An 8,428-nucleotide genomic window follows, 5' to 3' on the forward strand; every position below is an offset into this window, starting at 1 on the left:
TAATTTGTCCTAAACCAGGACAATATAATACAACAATATAAGTTTAATAATTAATATGTAGCTGTATAACGATAAGGGTATAAAAACGTGTTCATCCTGAACCCATGTCAGAGTCAGATTTGGGTCTGTACCCCTGACATCCAGAGCTCTTCAATAAAAAAAATACACCTGCATGTTGCCACATTTCTCTTCACGGAGAAAAGCAAGGCACAATTCTTCCCAAGAATATTTCTGGGATTCACATTCTCTGAACATCAGAGAAAGAAAACACAATTCTTATCTCTGCCGTGCCTGTGTTGTGCCAAAGTAGGATGCAACATGGAGATTGTTTACCCAAAGTGAGGATGTTTTGTTCCCTTAGCCTATCAGGGCCAGGAGAGGGTGTGTGTCAGACTGTCACAAGACAGACAGAGAGAATCAGAGATGAGTGCAGCTCTGTGCAATTGTGAGCAAGGGTGAGTGCAAGGCAGATTCAGTCAGATGCAATGTATATATATAGAATAATAAAGCAATTATTTAGCCTTCTGATAAGACGGAGTCAGGTGCATCATTTTCTTTCTGCCCTCATCAGAGTCGCCTTTGATTAGTAATAAAATCATAAAATCATTCCATGATTATGTGTTCCTGAACGCTAACAGGATCCTCCAAACCAGGATCCGGGGTGGGAGCTGGGGATTGAGGGCACGACAGGAAAGGTGGGGGAGAAGAGGGAAAGGAGAGGGCTTTGGACTGAAGCCTTTTTGGGGCTACCTAAAACGAGAGGCCAGATGAAAAAAAGCAGTTGTGTTTATTGGATGGCCTTCAGGTACATTTCAGGCATCACCCCATAACCTATCACCCCCTGCCCATGATCACCCTCACTCATCAGAATCACCCCAAAATTCACCACCCAGTAACCCATCACCCCATAACCTCTCACACCCCGCCCGTGATCACTCTCACCCATCAGAATCACCCCAAAATTCACCACCCAGTAACCCATCACCCCATAACCTCTCACCCCTCACCCATGATCACCCTCACCCATCAGAATCACCCCTAAAGTCATCACCCCCACCTATGACCCCAAACCCATCACCCCCCAAAACATCCCCAGAACCTCCCACCCACCACTGTCACACCACAATCCATCCCCCCCACCCATAATTACCCACAAATCCAGGCCCCACCCCATTACCCCTCAGCCCCCAGCCCATACACCACTCACCTGCCCCATCCTGCACCCCCAGCTCTGCCCTGGCGCCGCTGTCACTGTGTCCTCTCCTCCTGCCCACGGAGCCCAGGTGCCAGTGCAGGGGTGGCCGTGTCCCCTCGTGTCCCCTCGTGTCCCTTCGTGTCCCCTCGGCTCCTTGGGCTCCTTGGAGGGGGCGGAAACGCCCTCTGGAACAGCGCTGGAACAGCCTTGGGGACAGCCCTGTCACCTCCCCTGTCACTGCTGGGGGGGCTGTGGGAGCATTTCAGGCCCTGCAGCCGTGCCCAGCGCCGGCTCCCCTGCCCTCTGGAACAGCGACCGGAGCGCGCTGGCCTTGGGGACAGCCCTGTCACCTCCCCTGTCACTGCTGGGGGGGCTGTGGGAGCGTTTCAGGCCCTGCAGCCGTGCCCAGCGCCGGCTCCCCGGGACCCCCTGCATCTTTTGGGGTCCCCTCCGGTGGTCATGGTGTGCCACTTGTAGGTCTTCAGTGGGGTGGGGGGCTCGGGGGTGCCCAGGGAGGCTTCCACCTCCATCACTTGGGGGGGGTCAGTCAATTTTGGAGGGTTCAGGGGTTGGTGGGATAGTGGAAGTTGAGTTTGGAAGGTCCACGAGGCTGGATTTGGGGGTTGTGGCATGGAGGGAGTCATTTTGGGGACTCTAGGGGTGGGATTTGGGGGTGCTGAGATTGGGAGAATAATTCTGGGGGCTCCAGGGCTGCATTTGGGGGTGGTGGGACAGGGGAGGCATTTTGGAGGCTGAATTTGGGAGTGATGGCATGGGGAAGTTTTGGGGTGCATGAAACACAGAGTGTTTTGGACCTTATTAGCATAAGAGATTTGATAGACTAAATGCCTTGGCAAAAGCAAACAGAAATTTGAAAATTAGATCTAGAGAACAAGAAGATTTAATCAGACAGGTTTAGCAGAAAAAGAAAATCCTATTGAACTCTGCAAGCAAGAGATGCTGTTATGTGCATAAGTCTGTGTACGTGATTTTAACCTAATCATTGCAGTACACATTACTGGTCTCCCTGAAGTAGTATATAAGCATTTGTATCCCAAAATAAAATAGGATTCTGATCACAGAGTCAGTCTCTGTCTCTCTCCATCGCCGACAGGGAAGAATATTTTGGGGGGGGTCCAGGGGCTGGATGGGGGGGAGAGTACGCCCAACCTGGCATCCCCATCTTGGTGGGTCCCAGCTGGTGGGGTCCCAAATCCCCGAGGTGTCCCTGCCCACCCAGGCGTCCAAATGTTTTGGGTTCTCCTGCCCACCCAGAGGGTCCCCACCCACTGGGCGCCCATGCCAGCCTCCCGCAGCCCCCACCCCTGCTGGGGACAGGGTGACACGGTGACAGACTGCCAGGGGGACAGGGTGACACGGTGATGGGCTGCCAGGGGACAGGGTGACACGGTGACAGGCTGTCATGGGGGTCAATGGGGAGAGTGCTCAGTATTGTTGGAAAGGTTGGAAAAGAGGGAAAGGATACAAAATAGGGAGGAACAGACCCTAAGTAGGGGGGAAGTGACCCAAAGCAGGGAAAGGACCCAAAATAGGGACAAGACACAAAACAGAGAGAAGGAACCCAAAAGAGGGGGAAAGGATACAAAAGAGGGGAAAAGGTCCCAAAGTGGGGGAAAAGGACCCAAAATCAGAGGAGAAAGGGTGTTGTCAGATGTCGTTGGGTATCACAGCGTGTCACAGGGTGTTGTGGCGTGTCCCTAGATCCTGAGACCTGGGGACTTTGGCCCCACCAGGGCCGGGGGACAGGGACATCGGGGGAGGGACAGGGACACACAGAGGGGGGACAGGGAGATACAGGAGAGATGGGGACAGCGAGTCACAGGGAGGACAGGGACACCGAGAGGGGTGACAGGGACACAGAGAGGGGTGACAGGGACACACAGGGCAGGACAGGGATACACAGAGGGGTGACAGGGACACACGGGGCAGGACAGGGATACACAGAAGGGTGACAGGGAGCCACGGTAGGGAATGGGGACAAACAGAGGGGATGGGACACAATGCCACCAGGACACACATCAGGGGACAATGTCACCACACCTGTGGTGACCACCAGGACACTGCTGGTGACACCCAGCATGGGGCCATGTGACTCTGCATGTTGCTGTTGTACAAGGGACAGCTCAATGAAGCGACACAGACTCTGGGTCTTCAGGAGGCAGTGCAAAGTTTATTAGAAAACCACATTCCCTTTATAGACAGCTACAATGGAATTTGACCTAACTGGTCATTAATCAACACCCCTCACACCACTGGCTAATTACAAACCGCCCTTCTTGTAAACATGTGACAAGTAACAACAGCACCAGCTGCAAAGATTAGAAATTGTTTGTAGTTCTTTCTCTGAGTGTTCTCAAAACTCCCCAGGACAATGCCTGGGAAAGTTTATCTGGCTTTCTCTCTGACCAGGCTGCCAATCTCCAAATTTGTGGGAGACACTGACCCTTGCCCTGTCCCAGGGGTGGCTGGGGTCCCCTGAGCACAGGGCCCTGGGACACCCTGGTGGCTGTCACTCGCTTTGGGGACACTTGTCACCAGCTGAACAAGGTCCCCGTCCTGCCCTGATGGGTGGTGACATTGGGCTGGGACACTGCAGAGTGACAGTGGGGACGTGGTGGCAGGAACTGCATTGGACAGCGCTTGGCCATGGCCAAGATGAAGGTGCTGGTGGCACTGTGGTGGCACAGGTGGTGCCACTGATGCTGTCCTAGTTCATGTCCCCATCCATGTTTCCCATGTTCTCACATGTCCCCATCCATGCCATAGTTCAGCACCTTTATTTTTACCCCAGTTTCAGGGCTTTCAAAAGGATGAACAGAAACCTTCTCATTTCAAGGCCTAAACAAAAGGATTTACGTGTCCCTGATGGCAGAGCATCCACGTTCTTGGGTGGGTGGGAAGAACCTTTATTGGAGGGGCTTCCACCCAACTGTCTCCAAAATCAGGGGTTTTGCCCCAATCCATCCCCATTGGGCTGTGGAAGATGCCTGTGGCCCAGAGAGAATTAAAAGGATGGATTTATGATGGAGAAGATCTCCAAGGCCATTCAATGTCGCTTGATGACACCAGAAGATACAAAAAGTGAGATTTTTCTGGGCTCAGAAGTCGACGAATCTGGTCTCCACAATGGATTTCTGGTGTTGGGGTGTGGATGTGTGCAGGTGCCAATGGGAGTGGAGCCCCCAGCCAGGTGTCTTCCCAACAGAGATCACCAGCACCACGGATCACCGGGGGTCCAGTGAGGATCCTCCCATGGGGGATGGAGCTGGAGCAGCACATGAAACTCTTCCTGCCCTCATGGCCCTCGCAGGGCTTCCCTTAGTGGTAGCTCTGTTGGTGTCTGGTAAAGGTACACATCAGTGAGAAGCTCTTGCCACACTCAGAACACCCTCAGGGCCTCTCCCTGGTGTGGGTGTGCTGGTGGCTGCTGAGGTTGCACTTGCGGGTGAAGCCCTTCCCGCAGTCGGGGCAGCGGAAGGGCCTCTCGTCTGTGTGAAGCTGCTGGTGCAGAATGAGGCTGGAGCTGGTCTGAAACCTCTTCTTGCACTGATCACACTCGTAGGGCCTCTCCCCGGTGTGGCTCTTCTGGTGGTAGACCAGGTGGGACTTTGACATGAAGCTCTTCCCACACTCCCCACACTCAAAGGGCCGTTCCCCCGTGTGGCTCCTCTGGTGGACAATCAGTTCAGACCTTGACCTCAAGCTCTTCCCACACTGCTCACACTTCTTGGAGGGCCATTGCCCTGTGTGCATTCTCATGTGGCGGGTCAGGTGGCAGCTCCTTAGGAAGCTCTGCCCACACTCCCCACACTCATAGGGCCGTTCCCTGGTGTGGCTTCTCTGGTGGACGGTCAGTTCAGAGCTCGTCCTGAAGCTGTTCCCACACTCTGCACACTCGTAGGGCCGTTCTCCTGTGTGGGTCCTCAGGTGGCCAGTCAGGGTGGATTGCTGGCTGAAGCTCTTCCCACACTCAGGACACTCATAGGGCCTCTCCCCGCTGTGGATGCGCAGGTGGGTGATGAGGATAGACTTGAGCTTGAAGCACTTTGAACAAATGTGGCAGCGGAAGGGCCTCTCCTCTGTGTGACTCTGCTGATGCCTGAGGAGACTGGAGCTGCTCTGAAACCTCTTCCTGCATTTATCACACTCATAGGGCTGTTCCCCAGTGTGGATTCTCATGTGGCAGATCAGGTCGGATTTCCACCTGAAGCTCTTCCCACATTCCGAGCACTTGTGGGACTTCTCTCCATCCTGGAGCTGCTCATGGACCCCCAGCTCCGAGCTCTGGTCACCACCCTGGTCCAGGGTGGGTCTTTCCTCCTCGGATCCCCGAGATCTGCGTTTGCAGCCCCTCATCGTGCGAGATCTCCGGGGATTTTCGTCCTCGCTGGATTCCTGTGCTGTGGAGCTGCTCAAAACAGCCTCTTCCACGAGGTTCTGCTGTGGGGATTTGTCCTCCCTGGTCTCCATCATCAGCTCAGGGGATGGGACACAATGCCACCAGGACACACATCAGGGGACAATGTCACCACACCTGTGGTGACCACCAGGACACTGCTGGTGACACCCAGCATGGGGCCACGTGACTCTGCATGTTGCTGTTGTACAAGGGACAGCTCAATGAAGCGACACAGACTCCGAGTCTTCAGGAGGCAATGCAAAGTTTATTAGGAAACCACATTCCCTTTATAGACAGCTACAATGGAATTTGACCTAACTGGTCATTAATCAACACCCCTCACACCACTGGCTAATTACAAACCGCCCTTCTTGTAAACATGTGACAAGTAACAACAGCACCAGCTGCAAAGATTAGAAATTGTTTGTAGTTCTTTCTCTGAGTGTTCTCAAAACTCCCCAGGACAATGCCTGGGAAAGTTTATCTGGCTTTCTCTCTGACCAGGCTGCCAATCTCCAAATTTGTGGGAGACACTGACCCTTGCCCTGTCCCAGGGGTGGCTGGGGTCCCCTGAGCACAGGGTCCTGGGACACCCTGGTGGCTGTCACTCGCTTTGGGGACACTTGTCACCAGCTGAACAGGTCCCCGTCCTGCCCTGATGGGTGGTGACATTGGGCTGGGACACTGCAGAGTGACAGTGGGGACGTGGTGGCAGGAACTGCATTGGACAGCGCTTGGCCATGGCCAAGATGAAGGTGCTGGTGGCACTGTGGTGGCACAGGTGGTGGCACTGATGCTGTCCTAGTTCATGTCCCCATCCATGTTTCCCATGTTCTCACATGTCCCCATCCATGCCATAGTTCAGCACCTTTATTTTTACCCCAGTTTCAGGGCTTTCAAAAGGATGAACAGAAACCTTCTCATTTCAAGGCCTAAACAAAAGGATTTACGTGTCCCTGATGGCAGAGCATCCACGTTCTTGGGTGGGTGGGAAGAACCTTTATTGGAGGGGCTTCCACCCAACTGTCTCCAAAATCAGGGGTTTTGCCCCAATCCATCCCCATTGGGCTGTGGAAGATGCCTGTGGCCCAGAGAGAATTAAAAGGATGGATTTATGATGGAGAAGATCTCCAAGGCCATTCAATGTCGCTTGATGACACCAGAAGATACAAAAAGTGAGATTTTTCTGGGCTCAGAAGTCAACAAATCTGCTCTCCACAGTGGATTTCTGGTGTTGGGATGTGGATGTGTGCAGGTGCTGATGGGGAGACACAAGGATGTGGAGCCCCCCAGGCAGGTGACTTCCCAAAAGAGATCACAGGCACCACGGATCACCGGGGGTCCAGTGAGGATCCTCCCATGGGGGATGGAGCTGGAGCAGCACATGAAACTCTTCCTGCACTCATGGCACTCGCAGGGCTTCCCTTAGTGGTAGCTCTGTTGGTGTCTGGTAAAGGTACACATCAGTGAGAAGCTCTTGCCACACTCAGAACACCCTCAGGGCCTCTCCCTGGTGTGGGTGTGCTGGTGGCTGCTGAGGTTGCACTTGCGGGTGAAGCCCTTCCCGCAGTCGGGGCAGCGGAAGGGCCTCTCGTCTGTGTGAAGCTGCTGGTGCAGAATGAGGCTGGAGCTGGTCTGAAACCTCTTCTTGCACTGATCACACTCGTAGGGCCTCTCCCCGGTGTGGCTCTTCTGGTGGTAGACCAGGTGGGACTTTGACATGAAGCTCTTCCCACACTCCCCACACTCATAGGGTCGTTCCCTGGTGTGGTTTCTCTGGTGGATGGTCAGATCATACCTCCTGCGGAAGCTCTTCCCACACTCTCCACACTCACAGGGCCGCTCCCCCGTGTGGGTTCTCCAATGGTAGATCAAGCAGGATCTCTTGCTGAAGCTCTTCCCACATTCCGAGCACTTGTGGGGCTTCTTCCCATCCTGGCTCTGATCATTCATCTCCAGCTCCAAGCTTTGGCCGCCTCCCCAGGCCAGGGTGGGTCTTTCCTCCTCGGATCCCCGAGATCTGCGTTTGCAGCCCCTCCTCGTGAAGGATCTCTGGGGCTTTTCCTCCTCGCTGGATTCCTCTGTTGTGCAGCCGCTCAAAACAGCCTCTTCCATGAGCTTCTGCCCTGGCGATTTGTCCTCCCTGGTCTCCATCATCAGCTCCTGGTCTGGGGAAGGAAGGACAAGGAGAGGATGAGATTTTCCTCCGTGCCACAGGGAAGGACAAGGAGATCCCTGTCCCCATTCCCGCTCCCTGTCCCCTCTCACCGGACGCCGCCGCCATCGCTCCGGCCCCCCGGCCGTGACGCCGCCGACCAAACCCCGCGCTGCTGCCGCCCACCAATCCCAGCGAGCGATCGCTCCCTTATTTGCACAACCACAAATAAGTTGTGGTTTTGCAAATAATTCGGATTGGCCCCGCCCTCCGCCGGCTGCAGCCCCGTCCGGGCGCTGTTCGCTCCCAGTTCCCTCCCAATGCTCCCAGTAAGAGCGGCACTGGCAGGGAAAGCGCTCCCAGTTCCTTCCCAGGGCTGCCAGGATCTCTCCTGTTATTCTTACTATCGTTCCCGGTGCTCCCAGTATCGCTCCCAGTGCCGCGCTGGCCGGGGCCGCTTTGGAATCCCCCCAGGGCAGAGCGCGGCTGCTTTTGGGTGTCGGCACCGCCCGGGCCGGGCTGGGAGCGGAGCAGGAGCGGGAGGAAGAGGAGGGAGAGAGGAGGAAGAGGAGAAGCAGAACCACGCTGGTTCCCCGGCCGCCTTCCCCCGCCGCTCCGGTCGCGGCTGCCCCGTGTTAGGAATGTAATTAGTAATTCG

At 55.0% G+C, this 8,428-nt stretch overlaps 1 pseudogene; it reads right to left on the minus strand.

Annotated features, from left to right (window-relative positions):
- Positions 1–4,534: 4,534 nt before the first annotated feature.
- LOC121345684 lies at positions 4,535–7,780 on the minus strand (annotated as a pseudogene).
- Positions 7,781–8,428: the final 648 nt, after the last annotated feature.

The sequence above is a fragment of the Onychostruthus taczanowskii genome, unplaced genomic scaffold (assembly GCF_017590055.1).
Source record: "Onychostruthus taczanowskii isolate IOZ18803 unplaced genomic scaffold, ASM1759005v1 scaffold741, whole genome shotgun sequence".
NCBI lineage: Eukaryota > Metazoa > Chordata > Aves > Passeriformes > Passeridae > Onychostruthus > Onychostruthus taczanowskii.